The following is a 14,361-nucleotide window of genomic DNA, read 5'->3' as shown; positions in this document are numbered from 1 at the left end:
AGGTCTCCTGTAGTGGCTGTACAGCTCCTAGATATGTCTGCTGATAGGTGACACTGCCATAACATTAGCATTACCCAGGCCAGCGGCTCGAGAGATGGATTAGTTTTCAGCCTGTGCTAGTTGCTATAGGTACCTCCGTGCTGCTGTATAAATATTTACGTTGGCTAACACCCCGGACTAGTTTTTTTTTCTTCTCTCCTCTTAGTGGCCCATTCTTTTCGCTATGGATCAGTCTGCAGGATATTTGGTGATCAGCTACTGATTATGCTATTACAATTTCCTGATAAGTATTGATTAAATCTGAGCAAGTGAGAATCTTCAAGTACCCCACCCCCCCCCCCCTTCTCCCTTCACCCCTCCCTCGCGCATGTTGAATTAGTTAGTCATAAGTATTTCGTATCCTCTCCTTACTCATACACCGTGTTGAAATGTGGTGTGTCTCAGTGTGTGCAGAAATTAACACTCCCCTCTCATCACAGTGTCATAATATCTCGCCCATCCCAATAGTCACCATTTTCTTACTTCACTTTTTTACACATTTTTCGCGTTGTGCTAGACTTATAAATGAGACATATTCATCATAGTTCCTAATTGTCTGCCACACTTAAAGCGAAATATTAACTTTATATTCAACAATCAATCATTCAAATCAATCATATCATCTCTCCTCTTTGTCTGCCGATAACCAGAATCTCTCTCTCTCGGCTCACTTCATACTGATAATGCAATACAATCCTGGACTCTAGACATGTCTCCGACAGCTCGAACCCACTCCAGTTCCGCTGCCACTGCGTTCGTCCTCTCATCTATTTGCTGCGTGCTCTCGTCTTCCTACGGAAGTCAAATTCCTGTTTTATAGTCACTCTAAAACGAGAAAACTACTGTCTACTTACTTACTGGCTCCTCTAAAATTGCAAGATTCTGGCCCATTAAACTATGTACTTGCAAGCTCATACAACTCATAAGGGTGTAAAAAAAAAAAAAAAATATAACAACAAAAAAAAAAAACGGGCACCTATAGAATGGGTGTAGCTGTTTTGGAAAGCTGCTGCCTCAGATCGTGTCAAGTGGGCCGGATCACGTCTCTGTAAAGGTTAAATATCCGTGTATGCTGCCAGTATAAACCGCCGTTTTTCCTCCACTCTCCTCTCCTCTCTCTTTCTTGCCTTCTTCTTCACAAATGTATTGACTGTTATAGAAGTATTTTGTTCTCCTCTAAACCCCATGAGAGGTCCTGGGAACAGACCTAGAAACGAGCGAAGTCAGTTGCGTAAGTGCCGACTCTGTGGGGTTTACGGGGGAGGGGCGCAATGAAATAGGTGAAACTGAATGCCGCGCTTTCTCTTAGTCCGCACTTAGCCGTGGCGGGGCCGAAAAAGAATAAAGATAACAAGGGCAAGGATAATCTCTCGGGGTAAAGACTAGGAGTCTGCAAGAAAAAGAAAAAAAAAGGCAAAAATTCGGAAAAAAAAGGAGTTGAAAAAAGAAAGGAAAAAAAATAAAAAAAAAAAAAAAAAAAATCATCGAAGAACCAAGTTGTTCAATGGTTTTAAATGAACCGCGTAGATTCTATCGAGTCCGACTCTCAAACATGTATTCAAGTGTGTAGGTACGGTTTTCGCGGGATATCCATTCTCTCAGGTTGGAAGAGACAAATTTGCATATCAGCTCGGGCATTATTTCGTATTGATTATAAAGAGGCAACTCATTTGAGCACTTGATTTGGAATTTATGATGCGAAGATGAAACATATTCGGTGGAAAACCCGGTTGAATGAAATTTTGAATCCAATGCCAACAAACTTGGTGTACGTTTTCATGACTGGATGACACAAGGACAGTAGCCAGTCCAGCACAAACTGGCCTGCGGAAGCCGATTTGGACAAGTGAATAGTAGCGTGTGAACGCTGGCTTGAAGATTGCACAAACCAAACGAAGTTCGTGCAAATGGTTTGAGCGAATAAACCCACCTTAGAATCAGTAGTAATTTTGGACCCCTTGCCAAAACCATTGTTCATAGCCAATCTACTAGGACAATCGGTATTCCTGGAATTTAATTTAGAACTCGAGTCTGAATCAGATGACTGCCCCCGTTCCCTCGTCGGGGAACACCTAGAAACGAGGAATCTTGGTAGCCGTCTGGGTACGAGGGAGGGGCGCAATGAAAGGGTGAAACTGATGGGCTTTCCCTTGCGTAGCGTGGGCGAAAAAGAAAAGAAAAGGCAAATATTCGGAAAAGATAGGAGTTGAATAAGGAGAGAAAAAAAAAAATAATGAGAGAAAAAAAAAAAAAATCATCGAAGAACGAAGTTGTTCAATGGTTTTAAATGAACCGCGCAGATTCTATCGAGTCCGACTCTCAAACATGTATTCAAGTGTGTAGGTACGGTTTTCGCGGGATATCCATTCTCTCAGGTTGGAAGAGACAAATTTGCATATCAGCTCGGGCATTATTTCGTATTGATTATAAAGAGGCAACTCATTTGAGCACTTGATTTGGAATTTATGATGCGAAGATGAAACATATTCGGTGGAAAACCCGGTTGAATGAAATTTTGAATCCAATGCCAACAAACTTGGTGTACGTTTTCATGACTGGATGACACAAGGACAGTAGTCAGTCCAGCACAAACTGGCCTGCGGAAGCCGATTTGGACAAGTGAATAGTAGCGTGTGAACGCTGGCTTGAAGATTGCACAAACCAAACAAAGTTCGTGCAAATGGTTTGAGCGAATAAACCCACCTTAGAATCAGTAGTAATTTTGGACCCTTTGCCAAAACCATTGTTTATAGCCAATCTACTAGGACAATCGGTATTCCTGGAATTTAATTTAGAACTCGAGTCTGAATCAGATGACTGTCCCCGTTCCCTCCCACGTAGACCAAACAAAGTTCGTGCAAATGGTTTGAGCGAATAAACCCACCTTAGAATCAGTAGTAATTTTGGACCCTTTGCCAAAACCATTGTTCATAGCCAATCTACTAGGACAATCGGTATTCCTGGAATTTAATTTAGAACTCGAGTTCTGAATCAGATGACTGTCCCCGTTCCCTCCCACGTACTCCCTCTGCTTAGATAGTGCCTGGTCTTCACGTAGATGAGAGATAAGCGAAATATAGAACAAAACTTTCGGTGGAAGAAGAGAGAGAAGGAAAGGGGATGCACTATGGTGACTTCAGCCAGTTCAGCCTAGTCAATTATACCTACCCCATTTTTTGACAAAGCAAATACACCCACTTTCCCTATTTTTTTGACAGAATTTCAAGTACTGAGTCGAAAAAACTTACACCCCGCCAGAAAATTGAACCCGGGACCTCCAGTATCTATAAGAATAGTGTCGGTTTGGTTGGAAAGTGACTACACTTCACTTTTATCACAAAGGTATTTAACTGATGTAGGCAAAAGGTACAAGACAGATTGTTTGTTTGTTATTCTGGCAAACAAACACACGTGATTTACTTCATATCTCAAGGGCGAGAGAGAGAGAGGGAGGCGGAGCGAGACAGAAGTTAGATTTGATAAGATCACAATTTTGCACCTAATTTAATTATTGGGGAAACTATTGGCAGAACAGGTGTCAGCAGTCAGCTCCGGTGAAAACCATAATGAAAAGTTTATTATCTATTTATTAATTGCATAATCTAATAATAAATTTGTAACTCTAAGAAAATCATGAAGGACGGAGACTCGAAAATGTGCAGCGGAAAGTTTGAATAGTTAATCGTGTGTCAAAAAAGTCTCGCCAACAGTAAAACAGACAACCACATTTTTCACACATAACACACACTCAACTTTTCCGAGTAAATTCGACCCTGATGTGTTGATAAAACTTGATGAGAGAAGAGAAAGAGCGAGAGGAGAAAAAGAGAGAGAAGTATATGGTATTCCTCTCTTTTTCTTTCTTTTTTATTCTAAAAAAAAGCTCTCCCCTCCTTCTTCTCCTCTCCCTCCCCTCAATAATTATACTCGGTTGCCATAGTAACGGAAAACTCGGCGCGAGTCACTGTCGCTGACGATCGGTAAAAGTTCACTCCCCCCTCCCCTTTATCCCCGCTTTATATCCCCCTCTCCCGCTTTTCCAACGCTATATCCTCCGCTCTTCCCGCTGTATCCTTCATGTTATATCCCTCTGTCTCTGTACTTCATCCCCCGTGTTCCCGCTTCTTCCCACTTCCCCATGTTTTTCCCCTGGCTTTCCCTATCCTGTTCCCGCTATACACGGTGTTATCTATACGTCGAGAGCACGAGAGAGCTGTGTTATACAGGCGACCTTTCACTACGACTTTACCTCGTGCCCGAAAGCTTTTCTATTGGGAACTGACGGAGTTTTCTGAAGGAAAATTGTTTGTGTCTTTTTGAAACTAGCAAAATGTAACGTACTTACTATTGCGAACTGAGAAAAATGATAAGTTGATAAGTGATTAAAATTCGTCTCGAAGTTAACATGGAATGGCTTGCTCTTTAGGCGCGTCACACACTTTACGGTCGGCGGAGTCCAGACCTTTCCGACAACCATTTGTGGTAGGCCTCGGGATTTCGAAGGTAGCCTATCTAATTTGAACGCTGAATTTGCCAAAATATTCTTTGAGAACCTCCAAACAAAACACACTTAGGGAAGGGTTTCACCAACCTTCTTTTTGGCCACTAACAGCCTGTTAGCTCAACAGCCTTGTTCAGCATATTCAAATCAAATGGTATTAACAGACTGTTAACTTAAAGGGCCTTTTAGGGGCTGAAAAAATATTGGTGAAACCGACCATTTACAAAAAAAATTCAAAGGCACCAAAGGTTCGTGGTAGTGAAAGTGCCCTTATTTTATTCTCCAGCGTATACTTCTCTCTCTCCCCTGTCTCTCTCTTCGCTCTTAGAAATGGGAACGAAGGTATGTTGTACTCAGAGGTACAAGCACTTGTGTACCTGTTGTAGTGAATCAAGCTATTGTCAGCGCCAGGAATCGAACCCATGATCTCTGGAGAACAAGGCGTAAACTTAACGATCCAGTTTACCATTCCAGAGATGAGAAAGTTGGACTTATTTTTTCCTCCTTTTAGGCGCTTTAACAGTACGGACAGTAGGTCGTTCGGTCCTTCTCTTTGAAATAACATAGAAGAAAGGATTTTTTTTTTTCCACTGAAATTCTTGGATTTCCAAGATTTTTAAAGGAACAAGGCGTAAACTTAACGATCCAGTTTACCATTCCAGAGATGAGAAAGTTGGACTTATTTTTTCCTCCTTTTAGGCGCTTTAACACTACGGACAATAGGTCGTTCGGTCCTTCTCTTTGAAATAACATAGAAGAAAGGAGTTAGTTGTTTGTTTCTTGAAAAAGTAGCTTAAACTCTAGACATTTTGTTTCTGGGTAGAACTTGTATGTCCACTGAAATTCTTGGATTTCCAAGTTTTTTAAAGTTTCTTCGTTGGGATGTTTCAATTTACCTAATTTGAACCGAGTAAAAATATTGTACAAGAATCGCTCTGGTATACCTCTGGAGCTGCACACATAAGTGGTATATCCTGGTATCTATCTAGTGTTATCTAAGTCTTTGCTACTTCTCGGTCCTTGGTCTCCGCACGATTTCAGTCAATCCTGTGTCGATGCTTGGAGATTGAGATGAACGCTTGTAAACACCTCTCTCCCTTTTATTCTCTCTTCCTTCCTCTATCTCTCTTCTCTCTTGCTTTCTCCCTTTCTATCTCTCACCCTCGACTCTCTCCCTTTTATTCTCTCTTCCTTCCTCTATCTCTCTTCTCTCTTGCTTTCTCCCTTTCTATCTCTCACCCTCGATTTTTTTTTTTACTTTTTGCTCTCTCTGTTCTCCAATCTACTGCGTTCTAATGGTAGTTCAATTCTACAGTTCTATAGTCTCAGGTTTGTAGCTAAGGGATAGCAGGTTCGATCATGCGTGGAACATGAAAATCATTTTCAATTTACCTAATTTGAACCGAGTAAAAATATTGTACAAGAATCGCTCTGGTATACCTCTGGAGCTGCACACATAAGTGGTATATTCTGGTATCTATCTAGTGTTATCTAAGTCAATAAAAGGTCAGAATGATCCTCGGTGGGGTTTTCTGGTTTTGCTATCTCTTGCTCTTGTATTATCTGAGAGGTTTTGGGCTCCTTGAAATTGAGGATGACTACTTACTTTATCTGTCCTTTTTTATAGGATTTCTTCGTCAGCTCTGTGCTTTTTTCAAAGGCAGAAACGTCAACACAAGTGTCGGACCTATAGCTATAAATTTCTTTTGTGATAAATTCCCTTTTCTTCTGCTCTCACCCATTTTTCCCTTCTTGTCTTCCTCGCTCTTCACCCCTTCTCCACATTTTCCTTTATTTTCATCCTCCTCTCCTTTCTCCGTTGCCGCGAACTCTCCCACTCGTGGACTTCTTTCCTCTCTTCTTCTCCTTTTCATTCTTTATTCCTTCTCCCCTTCTCTTCTTCCCATTATTCTTGTTGCGTACACCTCCTTTTTCCTCACCCTATACCTCCCTCCTATTGCCCGCTACAACGAGAACCGACGGAGTACGCCGAACCAACTTTAGTTATAATCCGACCACCGACTAGGTAAGACCGCCAGTATCTCTATTTCACAAACCAAGTTTCACCTCAGTGCCAGACCCATTTGCTCAAAAGAAAAGTCCCCAAAATAAGGGCATCCTTTACAGTCCTATTACAATGCATTACAAATTGACGGAGTAGACAAAAAGACAACCTAGCCTAGGAATATCGAGATGGTTAAAGTTAGTTTAACCATCTCGATTAACCTGAGGTTAAAGTTAGTTTAACCTGAGGCTGCGAGGGACCCGTTATAAGGCCAGAAGTTTAAACTTGGAAGATGGAGCAGGGGTTCCCTAATGTGATGTTGTTTTCTGGAGATGTTTCTTTTTTATGCACAAATGTTTTATTAATAAAGTCTACTTATATATACTGTGGAAAGTAAGAGAACAACAAAACAAAAAAAAAAAAAAATAAAAAAAAAAAAAAAAAAAAAAAAAAAAAAAAAAAAAAAAAAAAAAACACTTAAACAGACATATATGTACATACCTTTTAATTATATCTTCTATTTGTTTTCTTTTGCTCTTTTCTGCCTTCTTGTACTTTTTTTGCTATTTTCAGTCCTTTTTAAACACCATTCCATATTCCAACTTCGTCCTGTGTTTCTATTATAGTCCTTCATTTTCTTCTTCTTAGTATTTGCAGGTTGATAGATACCGACTGAAACATTGTATAGGATAAGGAAAGTAAAAAAAAAAAAATCGTCATTATCTATCAATTTTGTGTTTTCCTTTTCTTTGATTTTCACCTAGTTTCTTTCGACACGAAAACCGGGACAGTGGTTTTTCTTCGTGCCTTGGCGGCGAGCATTTATAATAACATGTTGTTAGGTTAGCGATGACGTGACGTACAATATCAAACTTCGTGCCTTGGCGGCGAGCATTTATAATAGCATGTTGTTGGGTTAGCGATGACGTGACGTACAATATCAAGAGGGTGAACGGGATGATGAAAGGGAGGAGGGGGTCTGTATACAATTAGAAGGGGTGAATGAGGAGGGTGAGAAGAGGGGATGGGATTTTTTTTCTAACAGGGAAGAGATTAATCTACTAATAGGCCGTGTAGGGAAAAGTATTGTAAACGCACAACAACAGGTTGCCCCAACTTCATTCACTTTCGAATGCAGCACGTGATGATCTTACCCCCAGAGAAATTTTCCTGAGGGCTTTTAGGGAAGAAATAAGGAATCATGCCTCGGGTCTCTAGCTTATACCTAGAGCTGAAACCTGATAAACGTTCTAAATAAACCAACGCAACCTACAGTCGACTTGGATTGTTGTTTAGTCAGTTCTTCCCCAATAATGCATGCATTGGTGTGACTGAAGAAATAAGGAATCATGCCTCGGGTCTCTAGCTTATACCTAGAGCTGAAACCTGATAAACGTTCTAAATAAACCAACGCAACCTACTGTCGACTTGGATTGTTGTTTAGTCCGTTTTTCCCCAATAATGCATGCATTGGTGTGACCAACGACCCACCGAATGGTAAGCTTGATAGATAAAGGAGACTGTCTATCAGGAAAGGCTATGATTACTTCCATTACGGCCTGAACGAAAATCAGTATAGCCAGAAATGGACATGATGGGAGGGGAGGGAAAAACGGTGGCATGAAAAGGTCAAAATGATGCTCGAAAGAAGTCAATAGTTGAACAATTCACACGTCATGTGCTTAGGCCCGGGGCACAGTCAATTCTGAATCTTCAAATACATACTCGTGATGTGTACCTTACTAGGTTACTAGTGATAGTGAATACATTTTACAATTGAGCTCAAACGTGGCATTAACTAAAGTATCTGATAAATCAATTGTTTACAGATAAGGAAATTAATCATCTCTCCGTAGACAGAAGTCTGGACCATTCTTATCCATTTGATTAATTTGAAACTTACATATTGCGCGTTACTTCAAGTTTTTTTTTGTTCATGGCAGAACGACGTATAATGTCAATTGTCTATGTAAATGCAGTTTCTTTGTGTTATTATGTCACAACTTTGGTGCTCACTGCAGCATTGTAGGATTTTCCCAATATCTAATCCTAAAATGCATGCATTGGTGTGACCAACGACCCACCGAATGGTAAGCTTGATAGATAAAGGAGACTGTCTATCAGGAAAGGCTATGATTACTTTCATTACGGCCTGAACGAAAATTAGTATAGCCAGAAATGGACATGATGAGAGGGGAGGGGAAAACGTTGGCATGAAAAGGTCAAAATGATGCTCGAAAGAAGTCAATGAACAATTCACACGTCATGTGCTTAGGCCCGGGGCACAGTCAATTCTGAATCTTCAAATACATACTCGTGTGTACCTTACTAGGTTACTAGTGAATACATTTTACAATTGAGCTCAAACGTGGCATTAACTAAAGTATCTGACTGGTCAAATACCGATGACTCCTCGGATACTAATCTTGTAGGTAAATGTTGGTACTCTACAATACATAGATTAATCTAGAAAAATAGGAACTTTAGGTCGGGGAACACCTAGAAACGAGGAATCTTGGTAGCCGTCTGGGTACGAGGGAGGGGCGCAATGAAAGGGTGAAACTGATGGGCTTTCTCTTGCGTAGCGTGGGCGAAAAAGAAAAGAAAAGGCAAATATTCGGAAAAGATAGGAGTTGAAGAAGGAGAGGAAAAAAAATGAGAAAAAAAAAAAAAAAATCATCGAAGAACCAAGTTGTTCAATGGTTTTAAATGAACCGCGTTTTACTGCTGGGGAAAGTCGCTAGGGAAATGTGACGTGTGTTGTAGATTGTGTTGACACTGCTGAAAATGTCATAACTTTGTTTCTCTCTTCTCCTTTCCCCCCTTCTTATTAATTTCTCAACTTTTCTCACTCCCACGTTCACATCCTAGATTCTAGATCCTCTCCCTGAAGATTCTTGTCATACTCTATTTCTCCCTTTTCCAAGGGGTTTTTTCTTCCTATCTTGCCGCTCTGCAGACCTACAAGATTTTTCCTTTTGATTTCATCCCATGAAAGTTGTGTAAGTTGCGAGTTTTTCCCATTGTAAGATATGAATCTTTTCCCTCGAGACTAGCTCGTATTCTGTTGATGAACTTTTATCAGTTTATTTCTAGTTCGTTTTTCATACCGCAACAAGTGAATTTTATTGTATTTATCTACGGAGTAATTATTTTTCCCTAATAATTTCAAGGCGACTTTATTGTGCTTTTTAAACGCAAGGGGAAGTCAAGGTCAAGACCGCCTTTGTTCTTATTAATTATGCAACTTTCTTATCCATTTTCCGACCCTGTCTGTGAGTGATTAAGATATTGGGATTTCTTCATTTTGAACACTGTTGGTGCCTGATATCTACATTATTTTATCTCTATTAGATTTCCATTGCATTTTATTCTTTAATTTTTAATGACATTTGCAAATACATGTTAAACAAAGGACTGAAAACCTCTGCTTAACGCTCGGATATTCGATAGGATTTTCTCTCCATCCATGTTCTTTCTCCTCCCAGCCTCATTTCTCTATGTAGAATTGTAGACCATCTATTACACTATTGTGATTGAAGTTATCATTCCATCTCTCATCTCATATATGAATACAATGTGTGTGAATTATCTCTGGACTGGTTGTATGCTGAGCGCCTGCACTGTGGACCTCTTCGTTCTTAGGCTCATACACTCATACTTGAAAAGAGGTCTCATTCGGAACTTTGTTCTCCTCGACTAGCATCAAAAACAGTTGGGGGAGTTTTTTTTTTGCTTAAATAGTGAAAAGTGTGAAGTGAAATGGTCCCTTGTCCGGTGTTATTAAAAATGACTCAAATACCTTTGACCATGTACAAAGAGCAATAACAACCCAACAACAGAGCAATAACAGCCATATCAGTGATTCCAGAACCTTAGGTATTTAAACCATGTATGACAATACATAATTATTACATGTTATTTTATCCAGAGGAGATTTCCTTTAGGCTCTGTTAACATCCAGTTAATAAGACACTTTAGAGTTTAAACCTGGCTCTTCGTGATGTCAGCAATCAAAGTGACTATGTAAAAAAAAAAAAAAAACACTTAAACAGACATACATATACCTTTTAATTATATCTTCTATTTATTTTCTTTTGCTCTTTTCGGCCTTCTTGTACTTTCTTTTGCTATTTTCAGTCCCTTTGAAACCATATTCCAAGTCCGTACGTTCGTCCTGTGTTTCTATTCTAGTCCTTCATTTTCTTCTCCTTAGTATTTGCACCAAGTACCGACTAAAACATTACTTTCCTTCCTCTATAAGGGGGAAAAAAACTCGTCATCATCTATCAATTTTGTGTTTTTCTTTGATTTTCACCTAGTTTCCTTCGACACGAAAACCGGGACAGTGGTTTTTCTTCGTGCCTTTAATAAGACTGAGAAGTGATATCTATGTTGCACTACCAGAAAGAGCTTTTACTCTTTCTCTAAAGGCTCTTGGAATTTGGAATTCAGGCTTTAAATGTAACTACTTAACAGTCTCAATACAGGTTAGGTTATTGTGCCATTAGTATTTTATTCATTCAACTCCAAAAGAAGTGAAGAAGGCGCGATTATTATTTATCCATGCTGCCAGTGAAAGGGGTTTGTTCTCTATTGACTTGGCATATTGTTCACGAGATATCATAACAGTACCTAGGAGGAGAAGACTACTGAGTATTTCTGACTAGATCACTCACTCCTCACTTTGCTACTTCTCGGTCCTTGGTCTCCGCACGATTTCAGTCAATCCTGTGTCGATGCTTGGAGATTGAGATGAACGCTTGTAAACAGGCAGTGAAATCAATTTCAGCTGAGACATGAATGGGATTGGTGGGCTCTCTTATCCTTAGTGATTTGAAATTTGACCAATTCGAGCTCTTGGACAGGTGAAATCCTGTGTCGATGCTTGGAGATTGAGATGAACGCTTGTAAACAGGCAGTGAAATCAATTTCAGCTGAGACATGGATGGGATTGGTGTGGGCTCTCTTATCCTTAGTGATTTGAAATTTGACCAATTCGAGCTCTTGGACAGGTGTTAGAAATTCCTCAGGTTTGACGTTCTCCGATAAGTCGACGCCGTCGATCCATGTCGACTGAAACCGTACTCTGCCTTGACAACATAGATTCATCTCGTCGATCGACGGCATCGACAATGTATGGACACAGCTTTACTTTGCAGCTTATTACATTGAAGAGCAGGATGATCGGACATCCGTCAACAGTACAACAATATTCACAGTTTCAACAGTGCTCAATGTCTAGATCTACAACAGTTAGTCTTACTAGATGTAGAATGACTGGATGAGTAATAACAGTGCACGGTTCATGGCTTGCAGAACACCTGTGTTGAGAGAATTGGCTTTTCTCCCGATTACGGAGTCAAAATTGAAAACCGAACAAATCTAGATGTAGAATGACTGGATGAGTACTAACAGTGCACGGTTCATGGCTTGCAGAACACCTGTGTTGAGAGAATTGGCTTTTCTCCCGATTATATACGGAGTCAAAATTGAAAACCGAACAAATCTAGTTTTTTACTTTCATCGTGTGTTTATTCTGGTGTACAATAAAATTATGATCCCCGAAAAAGTTGGAGGAAAGATGGATCTTAACATTAAAGCCTAAAATATCAATTGGAAGCTCTTAAATAAGGGTGCCAAAGTATGAAAGTTCACTTTTAGCCTCAGAAATTTCTACGCAAACAAATTCTTTGTTGAAAATTCAAGTTTTTGGCGAATGTGGCCCTAACTTTATAGTTTATACCCTCTCGTGTGAAAATGTTTCAAACTTTCCCTCACACCCTGTGCTCGTCTCGACAGTCGAGAGAGTGATGTGTATCGGATGAACTTGTTGACCTTCCTGTACTTTCTGTGTTCTTATTATTTAGAAAGTATATCACCGTCGCGGAGCAGCACTCAATATTTTGTGACGTCACTCGTCATATAGCACTGCGTTTCTTTGCATTGGGGATTGGGAATGTGGAACACATTCATACAATGTTATATGTATTTCTTATTTTATTTCTTGAATTTCTTCTAATCCCTTCACAAGCTCAGTAAACCTAAAGCTGAATCCTCCTCGCCGAAAACTTGGGCAAAATAGCTACAGTTTTTTGTGTCGACTGAAGAGGAAACAGCTCAGGTCCATGACAAATCATTCGACGGCCGGTGCACTATGTGTAGACACACCTTTTGATCTTCTTCCTTCTGATGACGTATTCTTTTAGTCCTCTTGTCCCATGTTACTTGTATAGTTGATTTAGGAGAACATGCTCGCAAGCTTTGCAACATTACTCAGAGAAATGTAGGTATTGGACCTCTTCCACACAACCTGGGGTCAATAGATCGAGTATCTATTTACCCAGGTAAAACCTTCCCACTGGGCACCTTTAAATCTACTGAAAGATTAATACTGACTACTGATCGGTAAGAATCTCGCTTACACAAATCTCGATTATTTTATCCACCATGCACCCACATGCCTTCATAACGCACAAATCTAGTTTTTTACTTTCATCGTGTGTTTATTCTGGTGTACAATAAAATTATGATCCCCGAAAAAGTTGGAGGAAAGATGGATCTTAACATTAAAGCCTAAAATATCAATTGGAAGCTCTTAAATAAGGGTGCCAAAGTATGAAAGTTCACTTTTAGCCTCAGAAATTTCTACGCAAACAAATTCTTTGTTGAAAATTCAAGTTTTTGGCGAATGTGGCCCTAACTTTATAGTTTATACCCTCAAGTTCACTTTTAGCCTCAGAAATTTCTACGCAAACAAATTCTTTGTTGAAAATTCAAGTTTTTGGCGAATGTGGCCCTAACTTTATACCCTTTCGTGTGAAAATGTTTCAAACTTTCCCTCACACCCTGTGCTCGTCTCGACAGTCGAGAGAGTGATGTGTATCGGATGAACTTGTTGACCTTCCTGTACTTTCTGTGTTCTTATTATTTAGAAAGTATATCACCGTCGCGGAGCAGCACTCAATATTTTGTGACGTCACTCGTCATATAGCACTGCGTTTCTTTGCATTGGGGATTGGGAATGTGGAACACATTCATACAATGTTATATGTATTTCTTATTTTATTTCTTGAATTTCTTCTAATCCCTTCACAAGCTCAGTAAACCTAAAGCTGAATCCTCCTCGCCGAAAACTTGGGCAAAATAGCTACAGTTTTTTGTGTCGACTGAAGAGGAAACCCTGACAAATCATTCGACGGCCGGTCGACTATGTGTAGACACACCTTTTGATCTTCTTCCTTCTGATGACGTATTCTTTTAGTCCTTTTGTCCCATGTTACTTGTATAGTTGATTTAGGAGAACATGCTCGCAAGCTTTGCTACATTACTCAGAGAAATGTAGGTATTGGGGCTTCATGGTCTTGGAACATGTGAGCATTGCGAGAGATAAGGACCACATTAGTTGTTGCGCTTTCTTTACAATGTCAAAGTTGACACAAGGAAGCTGCAAATACCTACCTGAGATTTATTGAATTTGCCAGTTTACATTAGCAACTATAGATACTCGTTTCCTTTTAACGGCTACTAATGCATTAATTGCAACGTGAAAATGGACTTGACATTTTTATTGATAGCAAAAGAATTTTAGTCATGTTTGTTTGTTGGACCTTATTTTCAGGGTAGATAACATGATTTTTGTTTGCTTTTTTAAAATGTTTAAAGAATTTTAGTCATGTTTGTTTGTTGGACCTTATTTTCAGGGTAGATAACATGATTTTTGTTTGCTTTTTTAAAATGCAATGTGAAAATGGACTTGACATTTTTATTGATAGCAAAAGAATTTTAGTCATGTTTGTTGGACCTTATTTTCAGG

At 39.6% G+C, this 14,361-nt stretch overlaps 1 protein-coding gene across 1 annotated transcript in view; it reads left to right on the top strand.

Annotated features, from left to right (window-relative positions):
• LOC103508502 (LIM domain-binding protein 2) overlaps positions 1-14,361 on the top strand; it is a 59,764-nt gene that overhangs the window by 10,067 nt on the left and 35,336 nt on the right. The window lies entirely within an intron of this gene.

The sequence above is a fragment of the Diaphorina citri genome, unplaced genomic scaffold, assembly GCF_000475195.1.
Source record: "Diaphorina citri unplaced genomic scaffold, Diaci psyllid genome assembly version 1.1 scaffold404, whole genome shotgun sequence".
Classification (NCBI taxonomy): Eukaryota; Metazoa; Arthropoda; class Insecta; order Hemiptera; family Psyllidae; genus Diaphorina; species Diaphorina citri.
This window is presented reverse-complemented; position numbering and strand designations above follow the sequence as displayed.